This window comes from Periophthalmus magnuspinnatus, chromosome 4, assembly GCF_009829125.3.
Source record: "Periophthalmus magnuspinnatus isolate fPerMag1 chromosome 4, fPerMag1.2.pri, whole genome shotgun sequence".
Lineage (NCBI taxonomy): Eukaryota > Metazoa > Chordata > Actinopteri > Gobiiformes > Gobiidae > Periophthalmus > Periophthalmus magnuspinnatus.
In genome coordinates this window covers 25,473,553-25,491,825 of record NC_047129.1, presented here as the reverse complement: position 1 = coordinate 25,491,825, position 18,273 = coordinate 25,473,553, and the positions used below count along the sequence as shown (strand labels likewise).

Genomic DNA, 18,273 nt, shown 5'->3' with positions numbered 1-18,273 from the left:
TAGTTTATTAGCTTTGTGCCCGTAAGCCCGAGAATAAGAGGCAGATTGATGAAAAATAAAGACTAACTGAAAGCTTGTGGCATGTAGAACACTATTCAGTTTTCCAAGCTGTTTCCAGAGTCTTTGATTTCGCGCTGTATGCTCTAAATAATTAGGCTAATTCAGATGGATTATATGTCATTGCGCACAGCAAACAGGACAGCAGGACTGCAATTTGGTGTCCTCTCCACCATATCTGTAAATAAGGGTGGGCAATACTGAAAAAATATATCTCAACTTTTATTTTTTCCTTTTTTTAATGATTCCTCTGACGATTTTCAATAGAAGTGTAAGAAAAAAAAATGATTCAGTAACATTCAATTCTTGTACCGATTCAAAATGCATCTAAAATGATTAATTTACTGTTCTCATAAATTTAAACCAAAAATCCTAAACTGTATTTCATATGATATTGTTCTCATGACTATAATATTAGACATAATTATTGATTAATCACAATATATCGTCCTTTGTTTGTACCGTGACCTCCATATTGCCGCATGTATCGTATCGCCAGATTCATAATAATGAAGGAATAAAATTGGCATTAACAGTTAACAACAGCAGATGCCCAACGTGCTTCACATTTACAATAAATCTTGGTTGAGGTACAAGCCTGGCACAAAAAGTAAATCAGCTGTGAAAAATAAATACATAAGATCAGACTTTTTTTTTTGTATCTTTACTCAGAATATTACACTGCAGTTTTATTATTTATTTATTATGATTTTATTTCTAATCAGCTATATTTCCAGCAGTTTATAATGAGAAAGTATGCATTTAAGACAATTCACTTGATACTCACATTTTGCCAAAACAGAAATATTATAAAAGTGAAAAAAAATCTAGTTTCAAAAATCATATAGTTCATTTTTTTAAACAGCTGGTTAATTAACAAAAAAAGATGTTAAACGAGTATTAGTAGTAGTATTGTTCGAATAGTAGCCCCTCCCCCACAGCGCTGCAGTAGTAAATTCCTCTTTTGGGCGTTCAAGGTCAAAGAGTTCATTTCCTGAACACAACCACTCCATGTAATGTGTTTACTGTGTGTACAGCTGTACTCCGCACCTGCGGTTTAGGAGACAATTAAGAGATTGGCCGATATGGGTTTTTATATTGGCCAATGTCTTTGCCCATGTTTTATAATCCAGCAGCTCATAGTAGATAAGCTAAGACCATATTCTGAAGCCAATACAAGCTCTACCCCTGGAGACAATCTTTCATAATGTAATCTCTATAGATCCATTTATTATGTATTATATTATATTAATATTAGACTAGATTAATCACACCTAAACTGAAAAAACAATTTGAACGTTCACAAACTGCAAATGTCAGCGAGTGCAATCATTTTGAAAACAAGGAAATACCCCACAGTTTCCAGACATGTTATGAAATTCCAAATAATACAATCTCATGTATTTGGTTAGCAGTTCATATTTCATAACTGACAGCGGAAAATAAAAATGACGGTTCATTTCACTGTGTACTCGTCGAAGTTACACTGTCAAAGTGAACACTAGAGCTAGACCAAGACACCAGCTATCCTGTATATCAGGTTGATATATTAATTTTTTTGCACAATGTTGGTTTGGCTGATCACTGGAAAAACATTTAATTTGAAGACTTTAGTGCTAAGAGGCCACAGCAAAAATGTGACTATGAAACATTATTGCTAGCAAGATTGAAACTGCACAGCAAACTTATCGACAATTAGTATAATTTGGGGGAAATTATCAAATGGCCAACATATCTCAAAAATATCGACAGAGCTTATTGCCCCTCGGCTGTTCTGGATTTAAAACAATTGCTATCAGCATCACCCATGAAAAAGTTGATCTGTAGTTAGCACATGTAATTTTGATGTATTAATGGTATTTTTGACCATGCACATTCTGGTACGTTAGGCTGGACGGCTTCCCTGTCACGAGGGGCTTGGTACTCAGGAGCAGCGTTGATATTCTGTTTAAATTAGCACATAAAATCCACCAGCCCTCACCTGCATTTGTAATAGTCCATGGTCAGTAAACACGCTCACGCTTAAGTGCCACAGTTTTAGCTTAATGTGGTTTGAATTTATAAAAAAAAAAAAAAAAGAGAGAAAAAAAAAGAACACTTAATTGAGTAACATGATTTGATGCAACTCTAACAAAGCTCTAACCATGCAGCAGCTCTGTTACGTCAGAACAGACCTCCACACTAAGCGGTAAACAATTTAAAGTAAAAGGGGGTAATTGCTCACTTACGTGCAACTAGAAAACACACAAATAAACAAATTCACCATTGTCAAGCCTCCTTTTCTTGTATTGTTATAAACTGTCTTCAAAATAACAGACAAGTAGCAGCAGCTTGGACTAAAATGAGTGCTTAAAGCTTATGAAACCCTGGTCATCTAATTGGGTCACCAGGTGGACTGCAGCCACACTTAAGAACATTACTTTTGGCAGGATGGTTAAAGCTTAGGGCCTCTGACTTGGTTTACGAAAGCAGCAGTAACAGTCAGCCATTTAAAAACGTTAATACTGTAACTTCTCTCACCTCTGATTAACAGGGTTTAGTGTTTTTTCAATAGAACTGTATAACAATCATGCTTACAGTTTAAGAAAATCTTAACCAAATCTGGGTTGCTAATGCCTAAACCTGAGACACATACAGGTTTTTCTCATTCTCAGTATATGGACAAGCCTCATGTGAAAGCTCAGAACCTCCAGGATTCACTCATTGAGCTCTGATTCATGATTGGCTGCAGGTGCCAGTGTCCAGGTTGTGACGATCCAGATCAGATTTAAACTGGAGCACTGAACCAGGCAACCCAAATGAGAGACTAATGTGAGGCTCATTCTACTCAAGAAAAAAAACACCAAATTATAAAAAATAACATGTCTATCAGAGCTTGTACCTGATTTTTTTTCCATGTATCTGAGCAAACTTTGTCTTGCCCCAGTACAGATATATTGTATAAGCAGCTTTTGAGGTCAAAGTAAGTCCACTGTGTGCTGTCTGCATCCAATTATAAAGCTTTTTATCGTCTGAGAATCAGCAAGTGCGCATTTAGCATGTTGGTTATTGCTGCAAGTGAGGATTAACTAATTATTTCTATTGTACATTGAGATTTCTTAAACACATATTTAACCTAATAACAGTTGAAATATGGTAACTGTAGGCTTCTAGAAACATACTAGTTACGAATAGCGTACTACAAATAAATAAGTGTATTATGTGTTAAAAGTAGTTAAAAGTAAAAAATGTTTATATATGTATATATATTATATATGTTTTATGTTTTTATGTTTGACATTTTAATTTAATAATGCCATTGTTTCTGTCATAAAACTTGACTTTTCATATGTGTTTTAGAGTCTGTATAACAATTATGACCAAAATACAACTACGATTATTTTTTATAAATCGATCAGTCAAAATAAGTTGATGAATCATTATTACCCCCTATTTAAGACTCCAGTTTCTATCACAATCTCAAAGTAGGCTACAAGAAATGAAAAACATCCAAGCAATATAGACAAAAACAAGGACATAGCCGATTCAGCATTTCCGAGCAGCAAACAAGATAAAAGCCACACACTTTAAACGGAAGCTGTACATTATGCAAACAAAGCAGATATTCTCTGGTGAAGCTGCGAAGTATAAAAACTCTAAAAAGCGCCTCACCTCAGTCGTAGGTTTGTGGTCAGCGCCGCTATGTCCAGTCAGAGGCCAGGAGCATGAGCATGGGACCTGCAACACACCACAGGACAGTTAACATGGGCTACACGACATTAAAGCTGTCATCGCATTTTCTGACAAGTATTTCAGAATGTAGACTGTAAACTTTGTAGACGGGCTGTTTTATATCGGAGCTGATCTGTTACTTATTTTCTCAAACCGCACGCAAACGTTTTTAAAATATTTTTCAATCATCATAAGATTTCATACTTGAGGCCAAACTTTTTATGTCAGATTTTCAATGTATTAAGGCATTCAACACTTTTGTCTCTTAGGCTAATAATTTAACTTGCAGTAGGTCAGGTTTTTGTAGAGATCGATCAGTATATATATATTTTTTTCATGGCTGATATTGATTGTTTAGAATCCAGAGCAACCAATGGCTGTTAAGCTGTTGATTATTTTCTCCAAATTATGTCATTTAAATTCACTAAAAACTCACCCACAATCCTTTCCAACCACAAACCTTTAAGAGAGCTGTGCAGCAACATTTTTAATAAAGCTTTGTGTGCACTCTTAGGCAGCTGGTCAGCCAAAACAAAATATCGGCCTGCGCTGGAGATTTAAGACCAATTTGCTAAAAAGGGCAAATATCAGCCTGATATATTGACCAACTGTTAACACCATGGGAGATATCAATACATATAATATTTGATAGAATACTCAATATCAAAATTGTAAAGATGTTTTTGTGCATTTTTGTAGTGGACTTTACAGTTCTTTACATCACCTTTTATATCCGTCTTTTTTGTACTTTTCATTCTATTTGTGTACACTGCATTTTAAAACATTTTATTTATTTATTTATATATTTATTTGACAGGGACAATGCAATCTGACATAGTTACAACATGAACATTGCAGCTGATGTGATGCATATAGAGTTTGTAGCAAAAGCTAATTCTCAACTCCCGTCCCTGGTTGAGCTTAGATATTCAACGGAATAGTTTTACATTATTGGACATTTTTTAAAAATCAGTTTACATAATATAAATGCCAGAAATTCAGTTGCATAAGTACAGTGTAAAATCACAGGTTTGCTAATAAAAATACAAGGTAACTTCGTAAATTGGCTTAACCCTTGACCGATATCGTCCAACTTGCTACTCAAACCCAGCGCAGACTCTGACACGTCTGAACCAGAGGACTGACCTTATAGCTTTAGTTATTACTGCGAAATACATAATGCATTACAAGAAACCTTTCCACTGAGAAGGATATAGAATAAGCAGAAGTGAACACAAGAAAGAGTTTAAATGGATAACTTTGACCTTGAAGCAGTAGCTGCCATGGAAACAGTAACATTCATTTAACTATCAGGACTCAAAGACCATTTAATATTAACAAGATGAGAAGCAGAACGCGTGGTACAAGGCCTATAAGGCAGTGAGGAGGAGAATGGACGATTACGCCAAAGCTCAAACCCCTCTTATACTGATGTGGAATGAGGGTTGTGCAATTAATCAACTTTTAATCGAGATCGGGATTTGGTTCTGTCTAATTGTCAATGTTATGGTAACTAAAGCAACTGTTTGTCCTGCAGATCGACTGGTCGACTAAAAATGGGACACGACAAAGGCTTTCTAAAGTATTACACATCTGCCCTAAACTGCACTCACAAGACTACAACTACACTGAGTTCACGCAAAAACAACTGTTGTATGGATGTATTTGTACAAGATTAAAAAAAGTCAACGTATGAATCATGAGTTTTTACATATAAACACCAAAATATACCAAATCTTCAGCTAACTCACTCATTCACCAATTTCTACTGTTGTTCTGTTGTCCCATATACATCCTTCTGATCTAAATTAAATTAATAATCAACCAAAATTTTTATTAGTTGACTAAGACACCATCAACCAATTAATCGACTAAAGGACTAAAGCCTTAATATGGCTGAGGATTTTTTTAATCAAAATGTCTACAGCCAATCCTCTGACCCAAACCACATGCTTTTACTGGCAGAGTTCAGACTTTGGAGGAAGAAATGTGTCTATTATTTGATTGAAAGTCTGTCTGGTTTATGTTCAGGAATTACTTTTTAAAGAGATTTTTGTTATTTATATTAGACATAATATATTATAGACACTATAAAATCTGAATCAATCTGAGTCTGTGATCAATCAATAGGGAGAAAATGTATTTTTGATTTATTTTGTGTCATATCGCCCGACCCTATGGGGAATTATACAGCACTTTACTACCTCCATTGAACACTCAGAGTAGTTTATATCAAGGAACCACTGAACCATTCACATACATTCAAATACCAGGGCATAGACAGACGCTGGGGACGAAGGCAGTTAAGTGTTTTGCTCAAGGACACAATATGCAATAGTATGACATTGTAAGGTGGAACAGAGCGTTTTCTGTTTGAGAGAAGGATACAAACAATGCGGGTTGAATTTCGAGTTTGTTGAAGCAAATGTTTCCTGTTAAACTGTTGCATCAGGGAGGGGCAGAAGAAGCCGATTTTCCCCAGAATGTTACATAATAGGAAACTGGGACAGTCTCCTGGACAGTTTATAAGGCCATAAACTAGGGCTGGGCAATATGACAACAAGAACAATCTTTCAATCCCAATTTTATTTAGTGTTATTAAAACATATAAAATTGACTTTAATAGTAATTTCTGGAGAAATACTGGTTGGTCGATACATTCACACTTTTTAGTGTTATTGGCTATAGGCCTTAAAGTGGAACTAAACATCAAATCCACTTTTTTTGCTACTTAACTGTGTATATGGGTTTTTAGACAGAATAAAAGAGCAATTTTCTAGTAGTAAAAAAAACCCCATCTAAACCTAAGCTTGTGGTTCCTACAGTGCCCTGTGCAATTTCCAGTAGTTGGTGACATCACAAAAGACTGCCCTGATTACAACCAAGTGTTTCTGATTACAAACACCTTTGAAGTGTTCATAACTGTTAGACCAATCCCACTGTTCCTCATTTGTCCAGACCCCGCCCCTCGTTCCTCTCACACTTTTCTTGAGCCCTTCAGGCACTGCCCAGTTTAGCAGCTCTATCTGAAATGCGGTCGTGGGCAGAGTTTAGGTATTTAGTCTCACTTTAAATCTCCAGCAGAGGACAATATTTATTTGGCTCAACTAGCTGCTTAAATATGCATATTGAATATATGCATGAAGCTGTATTTGAAAACCAAATTCCAAAGAGGGTACTGCAAAAATGTGACACACTGCTAACTCATCCAGTTTGTAGTAAAACAGAGTTGTGAATGAGTTTGTACTAAATTCAAATTTGATAATACTTCTGAAAATTGGACCTACATATTGTCCCAAAATTTTAATCTGATTTTATCGCTGTAGGTTTCTTGGGATTCTAAACAGGCATTGGCCATGGAAAAAAAAGGACATTGGTTGATGGTTCTTTTCTTGAACATAAACAATACAAACTTCAAATCAATGTTATTTAACACAAAAAAACTATCCACTTTTTTCCTCCAAAGTCTAAACTACAAACCACGTGTTTTTACTGACAGAGGATTAACTGTAGACCTCTTGATTAAAATGACCCAAATATTCCATTGACTGAAATGACTGAGGCGATTCTACATTCAAATCTTATCCCGTTAAAAAAAATGGCTGCTTTTAATCATTTTTCATGGCTCATTCACACATCTACCAGTGCACAGCGTGAAAACACCAAAACAGCTCCATTAATCTGAGACCAAATTCTTCCAAATATTGTGCAAGGACACTCAAAAACAGGTTTGACAGCCAAGGACAATAAAATGCATGATATGTCCACTTTAAGGTCATTGGCCAGCTTCTCCTGCGGGACAGGAGTAGTGTACACTATTCTTTTTTTTGTCAACTTCCACACTAATTTCTAGAGGGAAAAGCACAATTCTGATTATGCTGTGTGTTTAACTAGAACCAAAAAACATTACAGCAATTTTAGCATCTCTGCACTGGCTTCCACTTCATTTTAGGGTAGAATTTGTTGTTTGTTTTTAATATTATCGTTTATCACAGTATTTCTACGTAGCGATATATCGTTCTTCAAAATGTGTTATCATGACCAGGTCTACACATAGTTTTATACTAGTTCTGATATAATAAAGATGAAGAGCAGGCTCAGAATGTGTCTTATGTAATTGATGTTCTATTGATAAAGCTAGTACTCCTTTAACAACATCAGAAAATAGAGAAACAAACCAGGTTAGTTCACCCATAATAATGCTGTAACCACTTCACTCTGACTCCAATCCTCTCTGCGCTGCTGCTGGCTCCAGAGCATTCTTGGAGTGCCTCTCTAACCTAATTGGAGTAAGTTGTAAACAGACTTGGCAAAACACAGCCAGCGAAAGGCAACAATAACCTGCATTATTGGGGAGGCAGTAATTCTATTTTCTCCAAGAGTACTTTTCATGTTTTTCTAATCTGGTGGGATGCTACCTGTGGTAAATATTTACAATACTTTTACATCGGTTAAGTGGCAGTTTATGAAGTAAAGCTGCGAGGAAAAGAACAAAAATACAGGAAGCAGAGGAGAATACCTCTACATATGTCATGAAAACCTAAAATTTCATATGTTTGACTAAAAGTTGGAACATTTATTTCACTAAATAATGATGTCGTCAAGTATTTCAGCGAGTCAAATCATAACTATTGTGTAAATTAGACATGTTTTTGCCTGTGTCCAAACAGGAAATAAAATGATAAAATTCACTAAAATGCTTAAACTAAGGAAAACTTGGTTAAATATTTACCAAAAATCTGAAATATAGCTTTAGTTTTAATGACATATGCAACCTAACATTTGTTAAGCCATCTTACCTCATCAAAAAACATCCTCAGAGTTATATTTTGTTTGAGTAATCCTTTATTATTAGTCTGTCTCCATTCCAATGTTCTGTTCCACCTTGCAATGTCATGAAGCAATGGTTTTCAAGTTAATTGCCACCTTTTACCTTTTGTTTTGTAGAAATTCCAGGGCTGGAATTATCCAAACGATTCTCAAGAAGGTGTATTGAGTTTAAAAACACAGTGGAGCACTTCCTGTATTACCAGATGACAATGCAAGGTGGAACAGAGCATTTTCTGTATGAGAGCAGAACACAGCCTAAATATGCAGTGTTTGTGTATTCAACGTGTGAATGAAACTAAACACAACTCCAGATATTTTTGTTGAGGAAACATTATAACACAGATCAGAAAATAGCATCGTATGGGCCCTTTAGGTTAGTTCTTGTTTATTATCTGATGTTTTCCCAAGCTGAGTGGATTTGGCAAAGGAGGGCATCTATAATTGCTTGTAGAGTTGAACTGGAGAGGGCTGAAGGAAAGGGGGGGGGGCTGACGTGTGTGTCTGTGCATGGGTGGGGGAGGGGGGTTGAACTTGACCCTGGGTTCAAGAAAACACCATGTGACAAACTGTGGGAGTGAACAGAGTGCTGCTATTCAAGCTGATTCTATGGGTCAAGTGAAAGGAAATCAGACATTTAAGGCATATTAGAGACGGCTTTTACATTTTGATATACGCATAGGAAGAGGCACAAAAATGTTAAAGGACAAATATTACCCATTTTTTGTATTGTTATTGGTATGGTATGTTATGGTAGTTCAAAAATTTTGCTTCCCTATTTTAGAACATACCATAACAGCTATTAAAGAACTATGTATGATTTTCCAGCTTAGTCACTCCCATTACTGTGATCTGGTGCAGCTCACCATCTATAGGCAGAAGAAGGACTAATGTGGGGGAAAAAATAAACTATGTCCAGATATGTTAATATAAGCACGCAGCAGTATTGAATGCAATTTGGCAACAGAAATGCTTTGTACGAGTCTGGCGATGATTTATGTACTTAAAAACTGTGCAGGATTTCTACCTGTGAAGCAACAATCCTGGAAAAATTCAAGACTGTTTTTACAAAGGATTACTGAAACCAGTGTGAATGAAACAAAAAAACGACTTCTGGTAGGGCTGGGCACTGTTTGATTTTTTTAGATTTTGTTTTAATATTATTTTTACTTTTTCCATGCTTTCCGATACCGATACTTTTCCTGAACGGTTATTTATTCTGTGCCAGTATTTTTAAGTCCAAATGGCCAGCATGGCAGAGCACATGCTTTTTGTTTTGATAACTTTATGCTTTTACTGCACATTTACCTATCATATGAAGAACTTTACGCGAGTTGTTTGGCTGCATCTTTATACTTTATGCTGATATTACTGAAATGAGATAACTTTTTTTTTAACATGCACACAGGATTAAGGGTGTATATTCAAATGTTATAGTACTAGAGGTGGGTCATGTGCCAAAAATATCACCTTTTAAAGATCATGGTATCAAGTTTATCATGATTTATGTACACCTATATCTTTAAATATGCCAGCCATTTAGAGGTAACTACAGCCATCTGCTTCTTGAATTCAATGTATTTTTATAGAGCCCTAACTCACAACATCAGTCAGATCAAGTGGCTTCAGAAAATAGTTGACTTAACCAAATGAAAGTTAGAAAATCAATCAGTGAAAAAGTCATTGGTCAGTAACCGACAAGCAGAATACCCAACAGGAAAAGCAAATAAACAACGGTCTAGGAGCGCCCCCCCCATCCCCAACCCCAATCACAATGTCTCGCTTTGTAAATAAATGTATCTAATCTAACCCAACAGATGCAACTTCAACTTGTCAGATCTTCCTTTGACCATTAGACCATTCTCAAAAAGGCAATGACATTTTATTTAAATATTTTAGGACCATATAACCATGATATGTATTGTAATTAGTGCTGTTACGATACTGAACTTCAAACTCGATTTACATACTATGGAAAAGACTCAATACTCAATACGGATTCACTTACGGATTTGCTTAGACAACAGAATGTCATTTTTAACATTAAGTTGTAGAACTTTCTTTTATATTACCGTGTTTTGTTATATCTGTGTAATATCTCAGTCGTCTAGGTGGGTTACATAGCTGTCCATGGCCGTATACCATATGGTCATATACTTCATTCTAAAGTTATTCAGGAAAGGATCATTTCTATCCAGTGAATGTGACTTTTTTTTGTTTAAATACCTGCTCAAATGACTGTCCAGTTTAGACTGTAGTTTCAGTGTCTGATTTGCGATACTTTTGACAACTCTACTGCTGACACAACATCAGCATGAACTGGTCCGAAATGGTCTAATGTTTGACGTAATTCAAATGTTCCAGTCCCTGTTCCTTGTTATGTGTGGCTATAGCTGCTTTGATTGTGCCCTTGCCTCGCGGTCTTCGCTTGTCAGTTCTATTGTCTTTTGTGTTGTTATTGTTGTCGTTAGAGGCCCGTTACATAACCCCTGCTCCACATCTCTCGCTGAAGCGGGCCAACTGATCAATGTGCAAAGACTGAAGAGCATCCATCAGACTGCTCCTGCACTGCCAACGACATGCTGTGAAGGTAAATGTCTGCAATAGGACTAGAGCTCAAGGATCTGGAAAAGATATCAAATTGCAATTTTTCTGACAAGTATTGGGATCAGATTTGAGATTTATGTTCTAATAATAGGATTCTGTTTAAAGTAGGGTTGTCAAAAGTATTGAAAATCAGACACTAATCGATACTAAAACTGGTATTAAAACTAGACACTCATTGGGGCAGGTATTGGTACTAAAAGGTCATATAAATACTTTTTAAAACTACTTTGTACAGCTTATCTTGTATGTGCTTAGGACCTCCAGTATAAAGATTATTTTTGCAGTTAATATTTCCAAGTGTAACACAGATTACAGATTAGCATCCTATTACAGGGTATTGAAATATGTTGCTGTCATCCCCCATAATCCATCCTAATCAGGAAGTCAGAAAGATAACCAGAGAGAGTTGTGAAATAAGATCCAATATAAGCCATTAATTGACCTGGAAAATGAATAAATAACATTTCATGGAGCAGTTTTTAGTATCCAGATTAGTACGTCATTTTTCAAACATACTAGCAAACACCAGTAAATGCATAATCTTCAGGACGGGAAACTTGGCAGATCAAAAAGTGTACCATTCAACTGGATTTGAAAGTAATCTAGCACCTGTCTCCACTTGTAATAATAATAAACCATGGAAAACACAATTATCTGATTGGTTTGGCTATGGCCGGTTAGTCCTGCCTTGAAATTACATTAAATCAAATAAAAACTGGCTGCCTTGCTACTAGAGCAAAGTGATACGGGAAAAAATGTGTCAAATGTTTTATCTTCATATTGATCAATCTTGATGTGCAATTCATTTTTATTTAGTCTTTACAACAAAATTCAAACGGCTCTTCGTATTGATTTCATAACATAAACAGTACAAACGTTTAATTTGTGCCATTTAACAAAAAAAATACTACAGATTTCTTTGTCCCAAGTCGGAACTCTGCTCCAAACCACATGCTTTGACTGACAGAAGATTGGCTGTGGACCTCTCCATTCAAAAACCCCAATCATACAGTATATCATATCACTGGCTATTAGACATGACTAAATCTTGATCTTTCGATGAATTGCCCAGTTCTCGTGTTACAATAGGTTATATCAGGGCTGTCCAAAAGTACTCCCAGTGATCATTTCTGCAACTTCACAATGAGGCACGAGGGTCAACAACCTATATCTTAGTAGAGGTTGGCTGAGAACAAAAAGGTGCAGAAATATCACCCGTCCCAACAGTTTTAATACCTCACCCCAGGGAGTAGCACTGGCCCTTCAAAACTTTATTTCAGTAGCCTATGGAACATGAGACTTGGTGAGAGTGGGATTGCCTCACCTATTAAGCTTATATTCAAAACACAGGCATTGAAATAGATGCTACTCAAAAATTGTAACCAACTAAGCAGTATGTGGTAGTACTATTTGACTGTATTGTAAGTGATACAAAACTGGCTTTGCATGTTGAGCAGTGCCAAGTGGAGCAAAGGGTAATGACAAAACAGTACAGGGTAAACTGGATTCACCAAGACCTTCGAGCTTGTTTACAAATAATCCAGTCAGTTCTAAGATTAGCAATAGTTTACAATTAAAAAGTATTGCAAGAGCTGCACAACATGTTTCTCATGTAAGCAACACCAACAATGTTATATTCAGGGGCAAATTATAAAGGGGTCATTATCCAATCAAAAAATTGTAATGCCAAATAGGAACCAGCCTGCCCCTGTCAGCTCAATTGCACAAAGCCAGACACAACCAAAGTGATATCATCTCATCATCAGGCACAAAGTATCAACAACAAAACAAACCACTTGTTTAAAGAGTGAAGAAAGCCAGAATGACAATATCAAATGGAATGTTCAATAGTTGAGAATTTGGACAGGAGAGGTAATGGAGTACATACATCATAAAATGTCAGACTTTGTACATTTTAATGATTCTATTTTTCTATTGCCATATTTAACTTAGAACTGCCAAAATTCAAATCATCTGCCAAATTCAAACCGTCTTAGCCCCAAAACCTGTCAGACAACTCTTGTGAAACATCCAGGAGTGTCTAGTAATTTGACAATAAAAACAGCATCATACATAAATACACTTTTGGCAAACAATGACAGGCTACATCTTATTTACATTAAGCATTTGATTTTCAGGCACGCTCACAACTGTGTTACTCAAGTTGTTTGCTCTCCGCAGCACATGGCTGCTCATCTAAATTAAGTGCGAACATGTCCAAACATACTTTCGTGTTTCTTACTCTTGCAGTTGGATGCCTCTCCTAGTACACATGGACTTCTCCAGATGTGTTTTTGGGATCTAAGAAATTTGAACCAGAACACCTTAATTAGTTGTGCTTTTTGTGAATTCTGTTTGATTTGGATTATGTTTGTCTGATGTCATAATAAAAAACACTTTCTTTAGACAATGGAATGGCATTTTCAACATTAAATAATAGTACTTTTTTATACCACATGGTCTTATATCTGTTTAATCCCTCAGTCGTATATTCTGATATACCTTAAGATCATCCTAAAGCTATTCAGGAAAAGTCCATTTCCGTCCTGTGAATGTGACTGTTTTAGTATCAATACCTGCTCAAATGATTATCTAGTTTCAATACTATTTGTTTGTGTCGATGCTTTTGGCAACCCTAATTTGGACTAGGCCAGTTATCTAGTTTTCCTGGCATGCTTTTAAACATAGAGACTATCACAACCAAATCTCACAAATAAAATGCTCCATGAAATCTCTCTCCTGCTACTCACGGCTCAGTCAGTGTGGGAGTGTGTCCGTGAGTCTAGCTGCACACAGTTGGCATGGGGCCCTCTTCTCTTCTCAGCGTGCCCAGCCCCCACACACGGCTCAGAGCTACCAGCTGCACTGCACTCCAGTAATCTGTAAATCAGCCACACGCTAAAAGAGGAAAACACCAGGCAAGAGCAATATTCCGCACTTTTACGGTTACAGAAAGAAAGGATGACGCAATACTCTTCAGAACGAGCTAAATGTTTCACAATGGAGACGATAGCGCTTGCGTGGTTATCGTGATGTTAATTCTTTATGTTTGAATAATTATGGTTGGGCGAACAGAAAATCATACACCTCATACGCCAATTCAGCGTTTTCCGTTTCGATATCGATACTGGCGATCCCAAGACCAACGGATTGAAAATGTACTCATGTTCTTAAAAATACCAATAATGTGTTAAATTGTAAAAGGTTACATTTATCTAGCACTTTTCTACATTCTAGGCCTTACGTCAAGGAACTACTCACCCATTCACGTACCAGTGTAAACAGACACTGAGGGCAAGTGGATTAAGTGTCTTGCCCAAGGACACAACAACAGCATTTATCTGTTTGAACTGAAATTGCAACCTGTGGATCAGTGGATCTGACAACACTACCAATAATGTTTGTGTGGATTGCGGTATTCAAAACTCCAACCTCCAGATCGGTGGATGAACACTTTATCGGAACCAACTAAGCTACTGTGTTATTGTTAGCTGGAAATGTTATTTAACTAACTAAGTAACTTATCCTTCAAGCAACAGCAACAAATAATAATTGAAAGCATTTTTATATTGACCGACAGGCCCAACCTTGAACAGATATCTAGGAACTGTTGCCTAACCAATGCAGTATTTCCTCGATCAAAGGCAATCCCCTGTACCAATATTGTATTAATGAATACATAATCCCTATTAAATTGACAAAGGTTTTATGTCAAATGTGACCTCTCAGTCTCAGTTTATGAAGAGATAACTATCATTGTTGATTTTTGCAATTCTAATGAAATGTGAACTTTCAGAAGAAGCAGATGACTTTAGTTATATAAAAAGATACGTTTACATGAATCGTGATAAAAATCAACATTATGATCTGGCCCCAAGAAAATCGTGATATTAATCCTTTTCCATATCACATTCCCATGAAATAGTCTTTCTTAATGTCCCTATATTGTGTGCTAAAGTATACTTGATCATTTCAGTGCTCACATAACCTTAATGACCACATATAGCCAAAAGGAAGATGTTAAAATGTGTAGCCGTTTTTAATACTCATAACACTAATGCAAAAGTGAAGCTCGCTAGTCACTCAGGATTGTTCACTGGAAGAGAGAATTATGTTTCTCAAAAGCGAAGACACAACATGATACGCCTTTTTATATTTGAGTTGCAACAAATTTGTCATTTTAATATAGAGGGCTGTCAACAATCACTACTTTCCCAAGGAAAACCAGATACTTTACGTGTTTTGGGTGTATACCTCCATTTTTTGACAGTTTCCAATGCGTCAATGTGACAAGATTAAATTGTGTTATTCCAAGTGAGACCATCAGACATGTTTTGAAACACAAATAATACATTAAAGTGTTAGTATTGGGTTGTCAAAAGTATCAAAACTACTTTTTCAAATATTTTTCAATACTAAAACCAACATAGAAAAAACAGATACTCAATTTAAAAAGTACGGCAAAAAAATCAGATAAGCATGACCGCATTTGAGCTTTCTTTAACAGTTTTAGAGTAATCATGAATCAATACTAGTATAGAACCACATGGTAACTTACAGAAAGCAATATTATCTTGTGCTGAAAATTACATTCTATTGCCCTTACCTATTGTTTTGTTTTAGTTTTGTTTTTTATCATTGTGTTATCAAAATTGTTATTGAGCTTTTTCCTTTATATCAGAATCGAGTTCGAGATTTTTGTATCACATTAGTTATTAGTTATATCAGTGCATTTTTTCCTATCGACTCAAATATTAAAATGTTACCCTTTTTTCTAAACTACCCCAGTCTAGATGTGCAATGTAATAAGTAATTAAAAGTTTGTCAATGAGAAAAAAATATACCTGCCAATATTACCATTAGAGCGGCACAATATGCGGCAGTCGAGTAGGCGTAACTATCATCCCATAAAGACTGCAATTATAAGTTTATAGTCCTCTAAAACCATGTTCTCAAATGCATGGAATTTCTGAATGAGTTTATCAGTTCATATTCCAGTCTTCACTCTAGAATTGAATTGTTATTTTTGTATACATAAATCGCAAATCTAACCGTAATCACAATACTTATCTGTAAAATCGCAATTTGATTTCTTTCTACAATCGTGCAGCCCTATAAACCATCCTTTTTGGCTTTAAAAGTCAACTCTATTCTTGATATTGACATCGGCAAATATCGGTTATCGCCCACAACAGCCAAATATTGGATAGGGATGCACCGATCAAGCTTTTTCAGTTGCCGATATCGATACTTTTGCTTACCAGTGTAAAGACAAAAAAAAAAATCACACTTATTTCCTTAGAACACAGTTAACTTATTATGCAAGACATCCAACTGTGTTATGTAACTATTTTGAAAGAATAAAAGTTCAAGCATTATTAGTTATGTTCTTGGCCTTAATCAGCAGGTCTTATCACATCCAATAAAAGGCCCAAACAGGATATTGGCTTTACAGATACACGTTTCAACACATTTTTCAGTATCAGCACCAATATTTAATACCAGTAACGGTATTGGTGCATCTCTAATATCGAACATTAGTCTCAGCAGAAAAAAGTCCATATTGTATCATCCGTTTGTACACAAATGTCTTGCAGGAACAGACATCCTCGCGCTAGTGCCAAGCCTGGATAAGAGGGGTTGGAACCTGAACATGTTTAGATGAAAATTGCAGAATTAGTCATCCATTAAAAACCTATAGGACACAAGACTTACTGCCAAAACAGCCCTGAAGTTAATAATTAATGATCACAGGAATGTTGTAGTGTAAATAACAGGCTACACAGAACATAACTATTGCATAAGTAGATTATTATAGGCTTACTGATTGGGCTAGTATGACAAAACAAATCACAAACTTGTAATGACTGAGTATTGTGAGATGGACAATAATTATAGAATTATAGAATAATTATAGTTATAATGCAGTGAAAACATACCCCTTAATATTCAAGAACTAGTACTTCAAAATGGTGATTTCACTTTGACTCTTGTCCAACATATAAGCCACTGTAAAGTAAGTAAACAAACCCATTATAAGTGACCTAAATAAAATAACTTAACCATAAAATGAAGTAAAATTAAAAAATAATTCACCTAAAATCAACTTTTTTTCTCCAAACAGTTACAGAATTCTCTCAATAGGAATTTCGCCAAAAATATTACAATTACAGCCATTAAGATAAGCTACAGTTGCAGGAAGGAAGCGCGCGCTCACCAACACAAAACCACGCACGAGCACTGCCCTACGACGCTGCCCATCCCCCACGCGGACAAAAAATAACACAATAAACACAGTAAACCGCGTAATAACCATACCATTTCACGTGTAGTCGTCCATACGCGACTCATGCGTCCCCGGGTACTATTTATAACGGCAATAACGCACTTTAAAGCCGCTAAACACTCACCGAAAGCTCCAAGCCACACAAGGGGGGTGCCTTCTCCTCTGTGCACCTAATATGGAATCTCCTCCTCCAGCGCCTTCGTTGTTTTCAAGCGCTAATTTCACCCCGAAAACGGCGTTATATCGGCCTCAGACTCGGCCACGCGGCGCTCGGGATCCCCAATGACCGACGCGCGCCCGAATCAGCGGCATATGTGGCGGTAAATCCGGGTTAGAGGGGTCTGGAAAGGGCAGTAGTGGTAAGATTGTAGCCGCGCTCGGATCGTAGAGAAAGAGCCAAGCGCTTCGGTAGCAGCCAACGGCTTCAGACTGAAACACAGCGAGGGGACCAGCCAGGCGCAAATGAGCGAGGGCCTCCGATCCTCTCTGCAGGAAGGCGCTCTCCTCTCCGCTCGCTGCCTGCCTACCCGCCTGCCTGCTACATCAAAATGGTGTCGCAGTATGGAGAAGGACAGGACATGGCTGCAGATGACAGAAAGCGCCAAATATGTGCCATAACCATGCTCAGCGACCGTGTGAATGTCTAGGAGTTGCGTTTCTGCAGGATTCTGACATTAGATTGCTAGGTGTATATATTCCACTATGCTTACATGGAGTTATGATGTGTCCATAGTTGGTAATCCATAAAACAATCTAGGTTATTATAGGACAAAGACACTAAATGC

At 36.6% G+C, this 18,273-nt stretch overlaps 1 protein-coding gene across 1 annotated transcript in view; it reads right to left on the bottom strand.

The window, feature by feature from the left end:
- Positions 1-18,073, bottom strand: part of tbl1xr1a (TBL1X/Y related 1a) — a 44,048-nt gene extending 25,975 nt beyond the window's left edge. Inside the window, exons 1-2 of the mRNA XM_033964910.2 lie at positions 17,613-18,073; positions 3,709-3,774 (exon numbers count right to left, since the gene is read on the bottom strand). The gene's annotated coding sequence lies outside the window, so the exon portion shown is untranslated. The remainder of the gene's footprint in view (positions 1-3,708; positions 3,775-17,612) is intronic.
- Positions 18,074-18,273: the final 200 nt, after the last annotated feature.